The 21317-nt window shown below is 45.1% G+C and overlaps 1 protein-coding gene across 4 annotated transcripts in view; it reads left to right on the top strand.

The window, feature by feature from the left end:
- Positions 1–21317, top strand: part of LOC139565479 (signal transducer and activator of transcription 5B-like) — a 90451-nt gene that overhangs the window by 34007 nt on the left and 35127 nt on the right. For 2 of the 4 annotated variants that reach the window (XM_071385857.1, XM_071385858.1), the window contains exon 2: positions 35–174. The exons of the other annotated variants lie outside the window; for them this stretch is intronic. The gene's annotated coding sequence lies outside the window, so the exon portion shown is untranslated. The remainder of the gene's footprint in view (positions 1–34; positions 175–21317) is intronic. 4 annotated transcript variants of the gene reach the window in all.

The raw sequence follows: 21317 nt of genomic DNA, 5'->3' as shown, positions 1-21317 counted from the left end.
CTTCCCTTTAAATACTTCACCTACCCCTCCACAGCGTTGCAAAAGGCCAGCCTCGTTCTCTCTATGTCATCACCAGTGAACTATGGCTCCTGTGCTGCAAAGACTCAGCAGAAATATCTGGTCCGCTCACTGTGAACTAAAGCATCATTCATCGGACATAGCCGCAGAGCTACGGTAATGACATGTTTATGGTGCAATATTCTTCTAGAACAGTGGTTTCCAAACTTTTTATAGTCCCGTACCCCTTTAAACATTCAACCTCCAGCTGCGTACTGGAGCACCAGGGTCAGCGCATTCTCAAATGTTGTTTTTTGCCATCATTATAAGCTTGCCACACACACACACTATACGATACATGTATTAAACATAAGAATGAATGTGAGTTTTTGTCACGACACAGCTTGTGGGAAGTGACAAAGAGCTCTTATAGGACCAGGGCACAAATAATAATATAATAGCAATCAATAGTTTTGCTCTTTATGTAGCCATCTTACATATAAAACTTTATATGTTCATCAAAAATGGTGAATAACTCACCACATGTTAACGAGAAGGGTGTGCTTGAAAGGATGCACATAACTCTGCAATGTTGGGTTGTATTGGAGAGAGTATCAGTCTTAAGTCATTTTCCACACACAGTCTGCCTGTATTTAGTTTTCATGCTAGTGAGGAACGGGAATCCATTCTCACATAGGTACATCGTTGCAAAGGGCATCAGTGTCTTAACAGTGTGATTTGCCAAGGCAGGATACTCTGAGCGCTGCCCTGAGGCTTCTGATTAAATTCAATTTTCACAGAACCGCTTGTTGCAATTTCGATGAAGCTCTCTTGTTCAGATATCGGTAAGTGGACTGGAGGCAGGGCATGAAAGGGATAATGAGTTCAGTTGTCTGTGTCATCCATTTCAGGAAAGTACCTGCGTAATTGCACACCCAACTCACTCGGGTGCTTCGCTATATCACATTTGACATTGTCCGTAAGCTTGAGATCATTTGCACTCAGAAAATCATACAACGATGGAAAAATCTGTGTGTTGTCCTTGTTAATGCAGACAGAGAAGAGCTCCAACTTCTTAATAATAGCCTCAATTTTGTCCCGCACATTGAATATAGTTGCGGAGAGTCCCTGTAATCCTAGATTCGGATCATTCAGGCGAGAAAAAACATCACCCAGATAGGCCAGTCGTGTGAGAAATTCGTCATCATGTAAGCGGTCAGACAAGTGAAAATGATGGTCAGTAAAGAAAACTTTAAGCTCGTCTCTCAATTTAAAAAAAACCTGTCAATACTTTGTCCCTTGATAACCAGCGCACTTCTGTATGTTGTAAAAGTGTTACATGGTCGCTGCCCATATCATTGCACAGTGCAGAAAATACACGAGAGTTCAGGGGCCTTGCTTTAACAAAGTTAACCATTTTCACTGTAGTGTCCAAAACGTCTTTCAAGCTGTCAGGCATTCCCTTGGCAGCAAGAGCCTCTCGGTGGATGCTGCAGTGTACCCAAGTGGCGTCGGGAGCAACTGCTTGCACGTGCGTTACCACTCCACTATGTCTCCCTGTCATGGCTTTTGCCCCATCAATACAGATACCAACACATCTTGACTACCAAATTCCATTTGATGTCACAAAGCTGTCCAGTACTTTAAAAATATCCTCTCCTGTTGTCCTGGTTTCCAGCGGTTTGCAGAAGAGGATGTCTTCCTTAATTGACCCCCCGTAAACGTAACGGACATTTACCAGCTCTTCGGCTGAATCAGATTCACAACTGTTAGTGTCCATGCTGGCTGAGCTAACAACAAATGTAGAATTACTGATGCTAGCATTGGATGTCCTCGTGGAAGCAGAACAACTTGTGTCGTCGACAGGTGCAGGTTTAGTACTGCTGGTAGTAGCAGTACTACCAGTAGAGCTGGTATGTGTCTCTATGGTATATGTTTCTACTTTTTTTAACCATTTATCCATTTTCGAGCAAACTGAATGAGCAGCAGCTAAGTTTGGCTACATATGGACCGTTAGTGGAATTCCCGCGAGAGAGTAACGGTTAATGTGATTGGATGTTAATTATTTAACTAGTCTACCTGTATTTGACATTGTGTTGTTTTTTCGCTGAACACTAGATGGTTTGATTTGATTTTTGCCACTGAAACGAGGCTACTCAGGTGAGGGAGGGGGAAAAAACTCACCCAAATGTATAGCCCCGTTAGAAAATATAAATGGACTGTTTGAAAATGTGGGGGGAAAAAAAAAATATATATATATATTAAATTTAATTAATTTTTTATTTTCCGTACCCCCAACGACATTGCGCGTACCCCTGGGGGTACAGGAATACCTCTTCTAGACCATAGTCTTGCAGAAGCAACATTTATTACGACAGCTGTGTATGACTAGCCCTTAGGCTGTGTTGTGTTCTTTCGTCTAGTGGGCGCTCAGACAATCCACAATTCTGAATTATTCTTGCCATTATGGCTGTGTTTACACAGGCAGCCCAATTCTGATATTTTCCCACTAATTGTTTTTTTAATCAATCAGATCAGCTCTTTTGCTAATAATTGGGCAAAATATCTGAATTGGGCTGCTTGTGTAAATGAAGCCGAAGTAGGTAACCACATCAGCATGACTGCATTGAGCAGTTGTCAATGGCAGACTGTGTTTGATCACTCATATATGTGGTCCCATCTTTTCCCATGTGTGCTTTGATTGATTCTGCTTTCTACTTGTTGCCCTGCCCTCCCCTTCCATCACTCTGCAGTCTCCTAATGTTCCAGCCACTGACATGGAAGTAACAGCTTTCCAGCCTCTGGTGCTCTATAAGAGGTGGGGAGGAGAAGTGTGCGCGCGCACACACACACACACACACACACACACACACAGGCTTATATTCCTTTAGAGAGCCGAGGCCTCTGTGCTGTGTCGAGACGCGTAGTCTGAGGCTGTCCATGGATCGGTGTAGTCAGAGAATGCCTTTCAATTGCCATCTATGCGTGCTGCTCCCGTCACGCCCGCTACAGAGTTACAGTATAGAAATAGGCCCTTTGGTTTTTAAATAGAAGTGCTGCCGATGAGCTATGTCGGGATCTGGCTTCACTTCTGGTTGGGCTGGTCGTCCAGGTTTAGCTGTGTATTTCTATTTCTAGGACAGTGACGAATGTAGAACCAGAAACAAAAAGTTGGGTTGTCAAGAATGTGTGCTGAGGTTGAGATGCTTTTTGTTTACTAATCAAACTAAAACCCAAGCACCTTTTTCTCGGATTGACATCTCTCTCTTCTCTGCCACGCTGTGTGGGTTGGTCTTTGGGTTTAGCCACAATGCCCAACTTGTGAAGAAGGAGCTCAATTTCCCAGACAGCGCAAAGCTCAGGCATTTCCCTCCACTCAGTATTCCCAGGTTGGGTTAAATGCGGAAGACACGTTTCAGTTGAATGCGTTCAGTTGTACAGCTGACTAGGTATCCCCCCTTTCCCTATAGAACCAGTCAGGAGGACATTATTACTGCTAGACTCTCAGACGGAGCGAGATAGACTGACAGTCCTGTAGCCTACAATAGATAGCAGTCATTTTGACACACACAAGTAACACCCATGAGCATTTCACCGTGTCTCATTTTGACTGTCATCAATATTGACATACAGTATGGTGGGCATTTAGGGCGTGTGTTTCTTTTGTATGTGCGCTCTTCCTTTCGTTCAAACATCCAAGACAGCCTCTTCTCTCTGTATCCCACTGAGGGGATGTAAAAGGGGGTGTGGGTGACGAAAGAGGCGCAGTGCTGTCTGGCCTATCTGGTTCTCAGGATCCAAATAATACCACACATTTTGAGTCTCTGGCTGCTGTGTGAAAATGTCAGTTAGAATGAGGCTTATTCACAGTGAGAGCCTGTCTACTCTGTGTGTGCTTGTTGTGTGTGAGTGTGCGTAATGTCTGTGTGTCTTTCCTCCTTTCTCTTCGCCCCATAATCACAGCTAGCAGGTGTTCTCAACTCCAAGGCTGTACTGACTAGCACCGTGGTGGGGGGGGGGGGGGGGGGGTTATCATCTTCCCCATTTTGCAACAATACAATGGGATCTGTCCATGGGTCAAGACTGTGTGTGTGTGTTTGTGTGTGTACTTGTGTACTGCTGCTGCCATTGACACTGGTAGTGCACTACAGAGGGTAGATGTTCTAATATTGACTGCCGGCGTATTAGTATTCTACAGCTGGATAGATAGTAATGACATCACTCATGTCTTTTCTCTTGCCTCCTCTCAGTAGGTAGCGTTGGGCCTTTCAATCTGGCGGCGTGTGTTCGCCAGCGGAGTGCAACAGGTTCACTTAGCCGACTTCTCCTTAGCAACGTGTGTGTGTGACGCACCTGATCGATGGGGCTAAGTGGTAGTGGGAGTCAGTCGACCCATGTGCAGAGCACTCACCTTCTGAGTTAGTTACCACAGTTACACTGCCTTTTATAACAGGTTTTCTCCCTTAGTTCCCCTTTCCATCTCAGAAGGTTATAAAGTTTGGAGAATTGGGGATGCATAAACCAGTCATCCTGCAATCCGTTATCCTTCGTCCTTTCCACACTCGTCCCTCCCCGGGGCGGTTCACGAGGGGTCCTCTGAGCCACACTCCCCATCCATCTCCCTTGAGTCGGTCTCATGATCAAAGCCCTCTGTGTCCCTCCATTGTTCCTGCTCCGAACAGCGTAATGATTCTATCAGGCCCCGGCCGTAAAGGGCCCAGAGACAGGCCTTGGAACCTCCCCTGTTGAATACCCTTCGTTATGCGATTCGTTAGCGTGTCAACATGTGGCTGTCCCGCTTTACAGAGCACTGCCCTCTCTCCTGCTTCACTCAGTAGCCCTCAGTATCCCTGCTCCCATCAGATGGTGACAAATGCTTTGATGGTTACATCGACCTCTCTATGAAGAGCTGTTGTTATGCTCAGTATGAATAAAGCTTTGTGTGTGTGTGTGTGTCTCGTAACCACCCTACCACTCTGTTCTTCAAGAGGAGCCCTGGGCCTGCATGGAGGTCACAAGTTTGTCATGAAGTTAATGACAAACATGTGACCACGATGACCCTTTTAGCCATGCTCATTTAGACCAATGTCCTCTGCAGACTTGCACACACACACACAAACAAACAAACAAACCCAAATACATTTTTGAAATGTAAAAATTATACAGTAGCCACGCGCCAATCAACTGTTTAATTGTTTTATTTAACCTTTATTTAACTAGGCAAGTCAGTTAAGAACACATTCTTATTTACAATGGCGGCGTACCAAGAGGAAAAAGGCCTCCTGCGTGGACAGGGGCTGGGATTAAAAATATCAAATCAAATAAATATATAGGACAAAACACACATCACGACAAGAGAGACACCACAATACTACTTGAAGAGAGACCTAAGACAACAACATAGCATGGCAGCAGCATTCATGTTGCTACCCTTAGGATGTGTTGTGTGGATGTGTTAGTGGAGTGTCCTGCTGTGCAGCGGGGCTGTGAAGAACACACAGGAACTGGCAGACAGTGGTGCTGCTGGGAGAGGAGGGATAAACCATAGGGCAGAGAGACTAGACCATGATGTGATGTCCCGCTACATGTTGGACTCCCAGGGGGGATTTGTCTGCCCTTATTATTAATTCAAATCTAAATCTACCCAACCCACAGCTGGATGCAAATGTGCACATGGAGGGATGAGCGTGTGTGAACGCACACGCATGCAAGCAGACACACACACGCCCCCACATACACATTATACCCAGAAACAACCATCACCAGAACCCACCTAAAGTATAGCCTACACGACCTTGGTAGTGAACTGCTGAGTCATGTCATGTTGAGTCTACTGTATACAGTAAATATGGTGGTGGGAGGAGGGTTGGGTTGATGGAAGGATGATGTTCCTGTCACGACTGTAGTGTCATCCCCTCTGGGCTGCAACTGGGAGGCACAAAGGGCTTCTTTTGTCCCGGTCTCCTCCCTCCTCTTTCCCTCTCGACACCTCACAGACCCAGTCATGTGTTGTCCTCTGGGGTACAGCAGAGATGATCATCGGAACGTCTACTGTAGCTACCACAATACAACCCGTAAAGTCCAATGCAGTGTCCCTGACATGAGCCTGTTCACAGTCTCTATGGAGGCTAGTCTCTCTGTCCAGTCCACTGGATGGCCTTGGCTGGAATCTATCCTCGCTGGTCTGGTCTTTACTGGGAGTTTCACATTCTGTGTTTTGCTTCCTATCTACTGGCGAGTTGATTTGTTAACAAGCAAGCTGCACTTTGTCCATGCCTAATGTTTGCAGCCAGCCAGGCAGGACTCTACTAGACCGAGTGGTCTGCTGTGATGTCATGATGTGAGGGGTTACAGTGGAGGTCAACACAACATTTCTACGGTGTTATATCCTAACCATTGCACTCTCTTGACGGTCCAAGGTTTCCCAGTTGCCTATATCTGCCTGGGACCCTCCCTTAAGACCCCACCTCTAAATCATGAAGCTACCCCCCCACTCCCATTCCTCTGGGTCCTGGCTATCACAGACTCGCCTCGAACTGCTGCGTCTGTTTGAAAACGTGCCCTTTGGACTGCAGTGCTCCCCCCTCTTAGTCTGGATCCGTCTGGGGGTTGGGTTGGGTAGGGGGAGAGAGACAGATGCCGCTAGGTGGGCTGGACACGCTGGATGTAGGTTAAGCGCTTAATTTTACACTCAGCTGTTACTTCAGAAGTTATTTATAAACCTTGGCAGGGGGACAGTGTGACTATGCACAGAGCCAGCCATGGTGCGGTGAAAGTTGCGGAGAGAGAGAGTAAGGGAGAGAGAGAGATTACACAGACCCACAAGAAAAGGGCAAGCAGTGAAGAACAAGCACCATTGTAAATACAACCCATATTTATATTTATTAATTTTCCCTTTTGTACTTAAACTATTTTCACATCGTTTACAACACGGTACATAGGCATAATATGACATTTGTAATGTCTCTATTCCTTTGGAGGGTAATGTTTACTGTTCATTTTCTGTTGTTTATTTCACTTTTGTGTATTATCTATTTCACTTGCTTTGGCAATGTAAACACAAACACAGCAAAAAAAAGAAACGTCCCTTTTTCAGGATCCTGTCTTTCAAAGATAATTCGTAAAAATCCAAATAACTTCACAAATCTTCATCGTAAAGGGTTTAAACACTGTTTCCCATGCTTGTTCAATGAACCATAAACAATTAATGAACATGCACCTGTGGAACGGTCGTCAAGACACTAACATCTTACAGACGGTAGGCAATTAAGGTCACAGTTTTAAAAACTTAGGACACTAAAGAGGCCTTTCTACTGACTCTGAAAAACACCAAAAGAAAGATGCCCAGGGTCCCTGCTCATCTGCGTGAACGTGCCTTAGGCATGCTGCAAGGAGGCATGACTGTGGATGTGTCCAGGGCAATAAATTGCAATGTCCGTACTGTGAGACGCGCTACAGGGAGACAGGACGGACAGCTGATTGTCCTTGCAGTGGCAGACCACGTGTAACAACACCTGCACAGGATCGGCACATCCGAACATCCCACCTGCAGGACAGGTACAGGATGGCAACAATAACTGCCCGAGTTACACCAGGAACACACAATCCCTCCATCAGTGCTCAGACTGTTCGCAATAGGCTGAGAGAGGCTGGACTGAGGGGTTGTAGGCCTGTTGTAAGGCAGGTCCTCACCAGACATCACCGGGAACAACGTCGTCTATAGGTACAAACCCACCGTCGCTGGACCAGACAGGACTGGCAAAAAGTGCTCTTCACTGACGAGTTGCGGTTTTGTCTCACCAGGGGTGATGGTTGGAGTCACGTTTATCATCAAAGAAATGAGTGTTACACCGAGGCCTGTACTCTGGAGCGGGATCGATTTGGAGGTGGAGGGTCTGTCATGGTCAGGGGCGGTGTGTCACAGCATCATCGGCCTGAGCTTGTTGTTAATACAGGCAATCTCAACGCTGTGCGTTACAGGGAAGACATCCTTCTCCCTCATGTGGTACCCTTCCTGCAGGCTCATCCTGACATGACCCTCCAGCATGACAATGCCACCAGCCATACTGCTCGTTCTGTGCGTGATTACCTGCAAGACAGGAATGTCAATGTTCTGCCATGGCCAGCGAAGAGCCCGGATCTCAATCCCATTGAGCACGTCTGGGACCTGTTTGATCGGAGGGTGAGGGCTAGGGCCATTCCCCCCAAGAAATGTCCGGGAACTTGCAGGTGCCTTGTTGGAAGAGTGGGGTAACATCTCACAGCAAGAACTGGCAAATCTGGTGCAGTCCATGAGGAGGAGATGCACTGCAGTACTTAATGCAGCTGGTGGCCACACCAGATATTGACTGTTACTTTTGATTTTGACGCCCCCTTTGTTCAGGGACACATTATTCCATTTCTGTCCGTCACATGTCTGTGGAACTTGTTCAGTTTATGTCTCAGTTATTGAATCTTGTTATGTTCATACAAATATTTACACATGTTAAGTTTGCTGAAAATAAACGCAGTTGACAGTGAGAGGACGTTTCTTTTTTTGCTGAGTTTATGTGTCTCATGCCAATAAAGCCCTTTGCATTGAATTGAGTGGGGGAGGAGAAAGAGGGGGGGGGGGGGGGTGGACGTGGTGAGAAAGACTGTGTGAGAGAGAAGAGAGAGAATTGAATTCAGTGGGGAGAGAGAGAGAGCGAGAGTGAGTGGGGGAGGTGAGGGGTTGACACAGCCAGCCGCAGTGCAGAGGCTGTCAGAGGCAGGCAGGGAGGGCAGTGTTGTCGCAGTCCTACAGCTTGTATGATGTTCATGAAGATTTACCTAACAGCCTGCCAGCCTGTGTAGGGTGTGCAGTCAGTCCAGACAGTCAGTCAATAAGAACAGTAAGTCCCTACAGGTGTAGGATGTTAATTTGATCACCCTGTTGTTGCAGGACATTTTAATGCAAACTTGTTCAATGTTTAAAAGGCTTCTAAAGTTTGTAATTCCCACTTTAAAATTACAGACTTGATTTTCCCTAACTGAAATGTATCAGCCCCTACAAAAGTGTCCATTATTTATAATCCACACAATAGTTTACATTTCCTGTTGCTGCAGGATTATTTTCCTGCAGTGAGACAAATTAAGATCCAATATCTGTATACCATTTATCTTTAGGAGTTCCCCCTATTGCTGCTCTTTTGACCCTTTGATCACTCGGCTACACAGCTGATGCCCCCTGGACTGTTTCAATAACACGGTACCTCATTTTGTTTACCTATCGGCCCCCAGCCTCGAACTCAGGTCCTGTATGTTGTCCCATTGTTGTCTTAGCTCTCCTGATCAACACCTGTGATTGCTTTATGCCTCTCTCTACGTCAAAATGCCTCGTCTATGTCACGCCCTGACCTTAGAGATCCTTTTTATGTCTCTATTTTGGTTGGTCAGGGCGTGAGTTGGGGTGGGTATTCTATGTTTTTGTTCTATGTTTTCCATTTCTATGTGTTTGGCCGGGTGTGGTTCTCAATCAGAGGCAGCTGTCTATCGTTGTCTCTGATTGAGAACCATACTTAGGTAGCCTTTTCCCACCTGTGTTTTGTGAGTAGTTGTTTTCTGTCTTTGTGTCTGCACCAGACAGAACTGTTTCGTGTTGGTCTATTTTTGTTAGTTTGTCTTAGTGTTCTGAGTTAAATAAATATCATGAACATGTACCACGCTGCACCTTGGTCCACTCCTTCAGCCCATGAGAACCGTTACAGTCTACTGCTGTCTTGGCTGGTTCTTATTGTTTTATTTCACTGTAGAGCCCTCAGTCCCGCTCAACATGCCTTAGGTAGCTCTTTTGTCCCACCCCACACCCATGCGGAGACCTCACCTGGCTTAACTGGTGCCTCCAGAGACGAAACCTCTCTCATCATCACTCAACGTCTAGGTTTACCTCCACTGTACTCACATCCTACCATATCATTGTCTGTACATTATGCCCTGAATCTATTCTACCACGCCCAGAAATCTGCTCCTTTTATTCTCCATCCCCAACGCACTAGACGACCAGTTCTTATAACCTTTAGCCGTACCCTTATCCTACCCCTCTGTTCCTCTGGTCATGTAGAGGTTAACCCTGTAGTCCCCAGTTCCACTCCTATTCCCCATGCGTTATCATTTGTTGACTTCTGAAACCGTAAAAGCCTTGGTTTCATGCATGTTAACATCAGAAGCCTCCTCCCTGAGTTTGTTTTATTCACTGCTTTAGCACACTCCGCCAACCCTGATGTCCTTGCCGTGCCTGAATCCTGGCTTAGGAAGGCAACCAAAAATTCTGACATTTCCATCCCCAACTACAACATTTTCCGCCAAGATAGAACTGCCAAAGGGGGTGGAGTTGCAATCTACTGCAGAGACAGCCTGCAGAGTTCTGTCATGCTATCCAGGTCTGTGCCCAAACAGTTTGAGCTTCTACTTTTAAAAGTCCACCTTTCCAGAAATAAGTCTCTCACTGTTGCCGCTTGTTATAGACCCCCCTCAGCCCCCAGCTGTGCCCTGGACACCATATGTGAATTGATTGCCCCCCATTTATCTTCAGAGTTTGTACTGTTAGGTAACCTAACCTGGGATATGCTTAACACCCCGGCCGTCCTACAATCTAAGCTAGATGCCCTCAATCTCACACAAATAATCAATGAACATACCAGGTACAATCCTAAATCCGTAAACACGGGCACCATCATAGATATCATCCTGACCAACCTGCCCTCTAAATACACCTCTGCTGTCTTCAACCAGGATCTCAGCGATCAATGCCTCATTGCCTGCGTCCGTAATGGGTCCGCGGTCAAAAGACCACCCCTCATCACTGTCAAACTCTCCCTAAAACACTTCAGTGAGCAGGCCTTTCTAATCGACCTGGCCCAGGTATCCTGGAAGGATATTGACCTCATTCCGTCAGTAGAGGATGCCTGGTTATTCTTTAAAAGTGCTTTCCTCACCATCTTAAATAAGAATGCCCCATTCAAAAAATGTAGAACTAAGAACAGATATAGCCCTTGGTTCTCTCCAGACCTGCCTGCCCTTGACCAGCACAAAAACATCCTGTGGCGTACTGCATTAGTATTGAATAGCCCCTGCGATATGCAACTTTTTAGGGAAGTTAGGAATATACACAGGCAAAGGCTAGCTTTTTCAAACAGTCATTTGCATCCTGTAACACAAACTCCAAAAAGTTCTGGGACACTGTAAAGTCCATGGAGAATAAGAGCACCTCCTCCCAGCTGCCCACTGCACTGAGGTTAGGAAACACTGTCACCACCGATAAATCTACGATAATCGAGAATTTCAATAAGCATTTTTCTACGGCTGGCCATGCTTTCCACCTGGCTACCCCTACCCCGGTCAACAGCTCTGCACCCCCCACAGCAACTTGCCCAAGCCTCCCCCATTTCTCCTTCACCCAAATCCAGGTAGCTGATGTTCTGAAAGAGCTGCAAAATCTGGACCCTACAAATCAGCTGGGCTAGACAGTCTGGACCCTCTCTTTCTAAAATTATCTGCCGCAATTGTTGCAACCCTTATTACTAGCCTGTTCAACCTCGCTTTCGTATCATCTGAGATCCCTAAAGATTGGAAAGCTGCCGTGGTCATCTCCCTCTTCAAAGGGGGAGACACTCTAGACCGAAACTGTTACAGACCTATATCTATCCTACCCTGCCTTTCTAAAGTCTTCGAAAGTCAAGTCAACAAACAGATCACCGACCATTTTGAATCCCACCGTACCTTCACAGCTATGCAATCTGGTTTCCGAGCTGGTCATGGGTGCACCTCAGCCACGCTCAAGGTCCTAAACGATATCATAACCGCCATCGATAAAAGACAATACTGTGCAGCCGTCTTCATCGACCTGGCTGAGGCTTTCGACCATGTCAATCACCACATTCTTATCGACAGACTCAACAGCCTTGGTTTCTCAAATGACTGCCTCGCCTGGTTCACCAACTACTTCTCAGATAGAGTTCAGTGTGTCAAATCAGAGGGCCTGTTGTCCGGGCCTCTGGCAGTCTCTATGGGGGTGCCACAGGGTTCAATTCTCGGGTTGACTCTTTTCTCTGTATACATCAATGATGTCGCTCTTGCTGCTGGTGATTCTCTGAACCACCTCTACGCAGACGACACCATTCTGTATACTTCCTTCTTTGGACACTGTGTTAACAAATCTCCAGATGAGCTTCAATGCCATACAACTCTCCTTCCGTGGCCTCCAACTGCTCTTAAATCTAAGTCAAATTAAATGCATGCTCTTCAACCGCCCGCACCCGCCCGCCCGTCTAAAATCACTACTCTGGACGGTTCTGACTTAGAATATGTGGACAACTACAAATACCTAGGTGTCTGGTTAGACTGTAAACTCTCCTTCCAGACTCACATTAAGCATCTCCAAACCATTAACATATTTAACGTTTGAATTTTTTGTACTGTAGTAGGGTTGATTTAGGTTGGAGAACCTGGATATTTGAGGTAAATCATTGATGTGTCTTCTGCTTTCTGTAGTCAAGTAAATGTGCTTCTATTTGCAGTCACACGACTCACTTGAATTTATAATGTTCTTGGTCAACATATCTTATAATGACAAGTCCACCATTGGTTGATTTGTGTGTTGTTTAGTTTCGGTAGTAGGTGTCATCACGAACTAAGAAGCTGTGAGTTTCACATGGTTGGTGGTGCGGCAGTTTCCCATATAAGTACCTAACAGGAAGTACTTGTGAAAGTGAAATACTGTTTCTCCTAAGAGGAAAGAGTGGGTGACATAGACTTCTTGTAAAAAGAGCCCCAACTCTTGCTTTAATTTTCATTCTGTACAATTTGGAACATGATTTGAGATATTTATAGATTTACTGGAGATCTTGTTCGACATCCTGGAGTTGCAATTTGGAGATGCACAAAGGCACACCCACACAAACCCACCCACACACACCCACACCCACACACACACACACACACACACACACACACACACACACACACACACACACACACACACACACACACACACACACACACACACACACACACACACACAGAGAGAGAGAGACAAACTAACCTCGTGGGGACACACAATTCAGTCCCATTCAAAATCATATTTTCCCTAACCCCAATTCCTAAACTCTAACCCGTACCCTAACCCTAAGTCAAAAACCTAACCTTAACCCTAGCTCCTAACCCTAAAGCTAACCCTAAACCTAATTCTAACTCTAACACTAATTCTAACCTTAACCCTAAACCCCTTAGAAATAGCACATTTTTGTTAATTTACTATTCTTGTGGGGACTTCTGGTATAGTTACACACACACACACACACACACACACACACACACACACACACACACACACACACACACACACACACACACACACACACACACACACAGAGTGTCCAGTGGAGAGAGTGGAATAGAGAGACCCCTCAAGGTTAAGGACTAACTCCTAATTGTAGCCTCGACTTACTCTCTCTCTGTTAATACTCCTATCACTACAGGGTTGTAGACAGACACAGTAACACACTGCAGAGGATAATAGGCCAACCCATTGTGGTTCTATCACCTATGGTGGTGGTGGTGGGCCATACACAACGAACCAGAGGTACATAGTGGTTCCAGTGGAGTCACTGAGACTGAGCTCGGGAGAGTGATGGTTGATGCGTCACACTGTGTGCTTTCCTCTCCTTTTCTTACTGACAGGTTTGAAGACACACTGTGTGCTTTCCTCTCCTTTTCTTACTGACAGGTTTGAAGACACACAGTGTGCTTTCCTCTCCTTTTCTTACTGACAGGTTTGAAGACACAGTGTGCTTTCCTCTCCTTTTCTTACTGACAGGTTTGAAGACACACAGTGTGCTTTCCTCTCCTTTTCTTACTGACAGGTTTGAAGACACACAGTGTGTTTTCCTCTCCTTTTCTTACTGACAGGTTTGAAGACACACAGTGTGCTTTCCTCTCCTTTTCTTACTGACAGGTTTGAAGACACACAGTGTGTTTCCCTCTCCTTTTCTTACTGACAGGGTTGAAGACACACAGTGTCTGCCATCAAAGAAAAGGAGAAGTGTGTAATCCCGTTGTCTGTCAAGTACAGATGATGTTCTCAGTGAGACTTTTCCCCCCTCTCTTCTCCCAGGGGGCACTTTGACCCATCTGAGACGTAGCAGTTGAGTGAGAAGCCTGGCTGTCTTTTTTTTCTGTATTCAATATATTTTTTTAAAGCTCTGGCTGGCTGGCTGGCTGGCTGGCTGGCTGGCTGGCTGTTAGCATTTAAAAATAGCAGCAGGAATTACCAGGTGCTGATTTATCAGTGAAATGCTGTAGATTTAGAGTCAAAACAAGAGAGAGAGCATATGCTTTGTTGTGCAGTAACTGGACCATCAGCCACCATGTCTTTTAGTTTACTATTTCAGAGTTCTATTTATTTATGAATGGAGATGATTCTCTTTATGAGTGGGGGGGTCACTCAGCAAATGTACAGTAAATAGGGCCAGTATTGTAACACCTTGTCTCTGCGTCTGTTTCGTAAAGTAAGGGCAGGTGTTTCAGCTCCCTGACTGACTGACTGACTGACTGACTGACTGACTGACTGACTGACTGACTGACTGACTGACACTCTCCGTTCTCATTTTCTGTTGGCTTTGAACAGGAAATCGTTTTTTCTAATCCAGCTGTCTTGACTTCCTAATTCACTGTGGATTGATTTCCTCTGTAGCAATCACTGGGAGAACAGCTTGGAATATCACAAACAGAAAGGACATGATCTCCTCGTATAGCAACTGGAAGCCAAAGAGTTGTAAAACAGACATGGGCCTGGGGGCACTTCCTTCCCCCTCCAAGTCTCCTAGGTGCTTCTATCCAAAGTATTTCTCAGGTACAAATGTCTGGTTCCTGGACATGTTTTACACAATTAACAGTATGAAAGTAAACTCTATGTGCCTACTCTCAGCTCTACCATATAGTACACTGACATTCCAACACACAAACCCAAACAAGGCTGGCGGTACTCTTAGTTGTGAAGGACCACATCCAGCTGGGTGGAGGCCCTTCTTTGGACACTGTGTTAACAAACCTCCAAATGAGCTTCAACGCCATACAACACTCCTTCTGTGGCCTCCAACTGCTCCTAAATGCTAGTAAGACGAAATGCATGCTCTTCAACCGATCGCTGCCCGCACCCGCACAGCTGACTAGCATCACTACTCTGGACGGTTCTGACTTAGAATATGTGGACAACTACAAATACCTAGTTGTCTGGTTAGACTGTAAACTCTCCTTCCAGACTCACATCAAACATCTCCAATCCAAAATGACATCTAGAATCGGCTTCCTATTTTGCAACAAAGCCTCCTTCACTCATGCTGCCAAACATTCCCTCGTAAAACTGACTCTCCTACCGATCCTCGACTTTGGCGATGTCATTTACAAAATAGCCTCCAACACTCTACTCAGTAAATTGGATGCAGTCTATCACAGTGCCATTTGTTTTGTCCTCAAAGCCCCATATACTACCCACCACTGCGACCTGTATGCTCTCGTTGGCTGGCCCTCGCTTCATATTCGTCACCAAACCCACTGGCTCCAGGTCATCTATAAGTCTTTGCTAGGTAAATCTCCACCTTATATCAGCTCACTGGTCACCATAGCAACACCCACCCGTAGCACGCGCTCCAGCAGGTATATTTCACTGGTCACCCCCAAAGCCAACACCTGCTTTGGCAGCCTTTCCTTCCAGTTCTCTGCTGCCAATGACTGGAACGAATTGCAAAAACCACTGAAGTTGGAGACTTATATCTCCCTCAATAACATTTAGCATCAGCTGTCAGAGCAGCTTACCGATCGCTGCAGCTGTACACAGTCCATCTGTAAATAGCCCATCCAACCAACTACCTACCTCATCCCCATATTTGTCTTTGTTTTTCTGCTCTTTTGCACACCAGTATTTCTACTTGCACATCCTCATCTGCACATATATCACTCTACTGTAAATTACTTTGCCACTATTGGCCTATTTATTGCCTTACCTCCTTACTTCATTTGCACACACTGTATACAGATTTTTCTATTGTGTTATTGACTGTACGTTTGTTTATCCCATGTGTAACTCTGTGTTGTTGTTTTTGTCACACTGCTTTGCTTTATCTTGGCCAGGTCGCAGTTGTAAATGAGAACTTGTTCTCAACTGGCCTACCTGGTTATATAAAGGTGAAATTAAAAAAAGAATTACAAAAATATTATTGCGTTTTCCTGTAATTGCAATTGGTCTTCTTTGCTTGTCTCTGTACATATTTGTGTCTTTTTTTCTCCATTTCTACTGCGGTCTGTGTATAATAAATCTAGTCAGAATGGCACTGGGCTGAGTGTCTGTGCGTGAGAATGATTTGGGTGAAGTAGCCAATGTCTTTTTCATCTTTAGAAGTAATAAAGATGAAACACGAGGGCTGCGGTCTGGACGGTCTGGCGGTCTTTGAAGGGAAGGCCAAGGTAAAGATGAGACAACCGAGGCTTGTACTTGACTAAAGCATAGGGCTGCTACTGCGTGTGTTTGTGTGCGTACGTGTGGATTGTGAAAGTGTGTGTGTGGCCCTGTGTCTGTGCTGCAGATATCCATCTGGGTTGGTCAGCCTTTGCTAACTGAACACATTGTCTGATATCAGTAATATCTCTCAATGTGTCTATTCTGTCAGACAGTAATGTACTTTCTTGACTAACAGAGGATAATATTGTACTGTTTGAGATTAGATGGAGGTCTTTTCGGGGCCATTAAGTGAGTTCACTGGGGTTGACCTATGATGCATCATCATCACGCTATCTTTCACCTCCATAACCAGTGCTTCCTATTGTCGGAGTCCTGCAGTCAAATGACCAAATCACCCTTTAGTGGCCTCATGGTTGGAATGTTATTCGTATTTTTCATCATTTCATAATTAAGAAACATTATTGTAAGAAAAAGGGTGTTCCTATGTCAAACTGTGTTGTTATATTTCAGTCTTCTGTGATGCATATAAAGTGTGTTATTGGGACGCAAACTCAAGATTTAATACATGTCAACTCTATATCTGACATGGTACAGGTGTCTTCTTTTTTTAAGCCCATAACCATGTGTGTGTGAGGTGTCTACTTCTATTTCAAAGTAGATTTGTTTCAGACTACCAAGAAACTGTGTGACCCTGATTCAGCCCACTGCAGTAAAAGGCTAATAGTTGCTCTTGATCAACGTGGTCTCAGGACAATTCGTATCATTCTGTATGTAAATCTGTGACACTCCATTTAGTGTGATATGTTACTTTACGTTAGGTTATATTATGAATGGAATAGCGGTCATACAATATCATACGAATTAGTGGACATATCGTATCATACGTCTTACCTGGTCGTACAATAGCATACAAATTGGATGACACAACTTATCTTCGAGGATGTATAGTATTATACTTCTTTCTCTGAGACCAGGTGGCTTGTTGCCCCATAACAACATGAACTTGATGGAAAGACTTCCAGTCTTGTACATATTTGAGCATTATTAACTCTTGGCTCCTGGACTGGTTATTTGAATCTAAGGAATGTGAAGGTACATAAGCCTGGGGGTTGAATTTTAAAGTCACTGTACATTTGACATCCTTAATATGAAATCTTTTGAGCTCATGTATGATAGGTGTTGTATATACTGTATGTGTGTGTTGAACAGACCAACGACGTAGGTTCCCTTGGTGTCACTTCTGATCTCTGTCTTACCTCTGACTGACACATGGGTCATGTGTCACAGGTGAAGAACCAGGATGTAGCTTGTTTCACGCCTCATTGACCATTTGGCTGATTTATTGCCCTTTCTGTCCTTCGCTCCCTTTTTCTCTCCTCCATTTTTTCCTGTTCAATTGGAGCCATGAGACAGTCTGCCAGGGTAGTGTTGTGGTCTGAGAGCCAGGTGAAAGGAAAGGTACTTAGATAGGTGGTGGACTGACAGGCGGTGGACTGACACAGTGCGGCTGCAGTACGTGCACAACAGAGCACAGCAGGCCTGAGTCAGCGCAGTAAGCCTGAAATAGGTTAGGGGCAGTGTAGGTTATGGTGGTCACATGTCTGTTTGTCTGTATGTTTGCAGCCTTCCTCCAACACCACGTCCGCCAGGCACTAAACACAGGACCTCGACTGATTCTAGACTAGGTCGGGATGTTGTTGGACTCTGTTGTTGTGTGTCTGTTTGGGGGGAGATGGGGGTAGTGGGAGGACGACTGGTGAAGTCATCAGGCTGCCATTTGTAGAGAGAGAGGAAGAGTTAGAGAGCAGAAACAAGGAGGGAGACATGAAAGGAGAGTGTTTGACAGTGGAAGGAGATCCAGACAGAAATCAAGATAATATGTGAATGTTTTGTTTGGAGCCTCTGGACAGCAACAGCATGTGGTGTCCTGATGATCTCCTTCTTCCTGGTCCAACCAGAGGAAAGAGTTATCTCTCTAATCAATCATGGTCTGACTCTCTGCTCCTCTTCTCCTAACCATATCGCCTCAGCAGGCTCCTCCTAACCCGTACCCCTCAGCCCCCCTCAGCCCCTCAGTAGTCTCTGGGTATACGTGGGGCCATTAGCCTACTAACTGTTGTTGGTGGCATATAAATTCAACGTGTTTGACAAGATAGAAAATATGTGTGGGACAGTGGCTGTCATTGTCGTTTAAGATGACAGAGGACAATTTTTACTTCTCATGAGCATGTCCTTATTTCTATTACAGCATATTGGATGACTGTCATTCATATTCCATTCACCCAGTTCAATGTAACAGAGATAGGTTTAGGCTACTACATGATACTTGAATTTTCCCTGTACCCGTCATGAAGGTTGCTACAACCTAGCCTATGAATGAAGGTTTACAACGTAGGTGCACACAGGTCGGGAGAAAATGTTAAGGTGACACACAGTGACACATGGACAGACAGCAACACATTCAATACAGCCTTACACACGCTTGCCTGCATCTAGCTGATAGGGTGTAATCATTAGTCCAAAAGTTGCAAATGAGAATTTTTGGGGGACAAATTCTCTTATGTTTATCTCCGTTTTGTTCCGTTTAAGAAACGTTTTTCAACGGAATCGGCAAAATGAATACACCCCTGATCATGCGTAACACGGTTCACATTCACCGATCAAGTGGCGCTCCCGAGTGGCGCAGTCGTCTAAGACACTGCATCTCAGTACAAGAGATCACTGCAGTACCTGGTTCGAATCCAGGCTGCATCACATCCGGTCGTGTTTGGGTGTCCCATAGGGGTAGGCCGTCATGGTAAATAACAATTTGTTCATAACTGATTTGCCTATTAAATAAAGGTTAAATTAAAAAAGAACAGCCATGTTGTATTCCTTCTCATCAATGACATCAATGCACAGCACATCAGCTGTATGTGACCAGGCCAAAAAATCTTTCCATAACTTCTACACACAGCCTACATCGTTGTCACCATATTAGCTAAAGTAACATAGCTAATAGAACTAATGCGTTAGTAACCTTGCTACAATCATGCAGTAACGTTACAGTGTACAGTCAGTAAGCAGTTACACCGGCGGGCCCCGGTGGCAATAAATTAGTAAAACCAAAAGCTTACCTTGACTTGGAAGAGTTCCAGTGTTGAATAGTCATAGCCAGCTAGCTAACATAGCATCCCTCTGTTTGAGTAGGCTAAACTAGCTAGCTGCATTTGCTAGCTAAGTAAGTGAAAGTGGAAAAAATTATGAAATCTCACTCTCTCTCTTGCTTCTCCTACATTTTGGAAGAAATGAATTTGTTCAAAACTGTTCAACTATTGTCTGTCTCTCTCTTTGAGTTTACATGTTATGCCCTGCAGTGCTAGCTAGCTGTATATTGTGCTTTCAGTACTAGATTCATTCTCTGATCCTTTGATTGGGTCGACAACATGTCAGTTCATGCTGCAAGAGCTCTGATAGGCTGGAGAACGTCCTCTGGAAGTTGTCATAATTACTGTGTAAGTCTATGGAAGGGGGTGAAAGCCATGAGCCTCCTAGGTTTTGTATTGAAGTCAATGTACCCAGAGGAGGACGGAAGCTAGCTGTCCTCCGGCTACACCGTGGTGCTACCCTACAAGAATGCTGTTGAGGCTACTGTAGGCCTTCAAATCAAATCAAATCAAATTTTATTAGTCACATACACATGGTTAGCAGATGTTAATGCGAGTGTAGCGAAATGCTTGTGCTTCTAGTTCCGACAATGCAGTAATAACCAACAAGTAATCTAACCTAACAATTCCACAACTACTACCTTACACACACACACAAGTGTAAAGGGATAAAGAATATGTACATAAAGATATATGAATGAGTGGTGGTACAGAACGGCATGGCAGATGCAGTAGATGGTATAGAGTACGGTATATACATATGAGATGAGTACTGTAGGGTATGTAAACATAAAGTGGCATAGTTTAAAGTGGCTAGTGGTACATGTATTACATAAAGATGGCAAGATGCAGTAGATGATATAGAGTACAGTATATACATATGAGATGGGTAATGTAGGGTATGTAAACATTATATTAAGTGGCATTGTTTAAAGTGGCTAGTGGTACATTTTTACATAATTTCCATCAATTCCCATTTTTAAAGTGGCTGGAGTTGAGTCAGTATGTTGGCAGCGGCCGCTAAATGTTAGTGGTGGCTGTTTAACAGTCTGATGGCCTTGAGATAGAAGCTGTTTTTCAGTCTCTCGGTCCCTGCTTTGATGCACCTGTACTGACCTCGCCTTCTGGATGATAGCGGGGTGAACAGGCAGTGGCTTGGGTGGTTGTTGTCCTTGATGATCTTTATGGCCTTCCTGTGACATCGGGTGGTGTAGGTGTCCTGGAGGGCAGGTAGTTTGCCCCCGGTGATGCGTTCTGCAGACCTCACTACCCTCTGGAGAGCCTTACGGTTGTGGGCGGAGCAGTTGCCGTACCAGGCGGTGATACAGCCCGACAGGATGCTCTCGATTGTGCATCTGTAGAAGTTTGTGAGTGCTTTTGGTGACAAGCCGAATTTCTTCAGCCTCCTGAGGTTGAAGAGGCGCTGCTGCGCCTTCTTCACAACGCTGTCTGTGTGGGTGGACCAATTCAGTTTGTCCGTGATGTGTACACCGAGGAACTTAAAACTTTCCACCTTCTCCACTACTGACCCGTCGATGTGGATAGGGGGGTGCTCCCTCTGCTGTTTCCTGAAGTCCACAATCATCTCCTTTGTTTTGTTGACGTTGAGTGTGAGGTTATTTTCCTGACACCACACTCCGAGGGCCCTCACCTCCTCCCTGTAGGCCGTCTCGTCGTTGTTGGTAATCAAGCCTACCACT

Source organism: Salvelinus alpinus, chromosome 36, assembly GCF_045679555.1.
Source record: "Salvelinus alpinus chromosome 36, SLU_Salpinus.1, whole genome shotgun sequence".
NCBI lineage: Eukaryota > Metazoa > Chordata > Actinopteri > Salmoniformes > Salmonidae > Salvelinus > Salvelinus alpinus.
The sequence above is the reverse complement of the archived record's forward strand: the minus strand, read 5'-3'. Positions and strand labels throughout refer to the sequence as shown.